We start from the raw sequence: 757 nt of genomic DNA, 5'->3' as shown, positions 1-757 counted from the left end.
TTTTAAAAAATGAGGATAGCGTAAGGGACCTCTGGGACAATATCTTGCATAACAATATTTGCATCATAGAAGTACCAGAAGGAGAAGAGAGAAAGAGATTGAAAACCTATTTGAAGAAATAATGATGAAAACTTTCCTAACCTGGTAAAGGAAATAGTCATACAAGTCCAGAAATGCAGAGTACCAAACAAAATGAACCCAAAGAGGCCCACACCAAGACACATTATAATTAAAATGCCAAACGTTAAAGAGAAAGACAAACTATTAAAAGTAGCAAGAGAAAAGCATTTAGTTACCTACACCATAAGACTGACATATGAACAACAGAAACAAAGTTATCAACAGAAACTTTGTAGGCCAGAAGGAATTGGCACAAAATATTCAAAGTAATGAAAAGCAAGGACCTACATCCAAAATTACTCTACCCAGCAAGACTATCATTTAGAATCAAAGGACAGATAAAGATCTTTCCAGAACAAAAAATAAAGCTGAAGTAGTTTATGACTACAAAACCAGTATTATAATAAATGTTAAAGGGACTTCAATATTTATTGTAAATATTTATTTTAAATAGTCAATAATTACTTTAATTGTAATTGGATTAAATGCTCTAATCAAAAAACAAATGGATAAAGAAGTGGTACATATATACAATGGAATAATTCTCAGCCATAAAAAAAGAATGAAGTCTCACCATTTGCATGGAAGGAGCTAGAGGGTATTGTGCTATGTGAAATGAGTCAGTGAAAAATAAACC

This window comes from Pteropus vampyrus, unplaced genomic scaffold (genome assembly GCF_000151845.1).
Source record: "Pteropus vampyrus isolate Shadow unplaced genomic scaffold, Pvam_2.0 Scaffold55, whole genome shotgun sequence".
NCBI lineage: Eukaryota > Metazoa > Chordata > Mammalia > Chiroptera > Pteropodidae > Pteropus > Pteropus vampyrus.
This window is presented reverse-complemented; position numbering follows the sequence as displayed.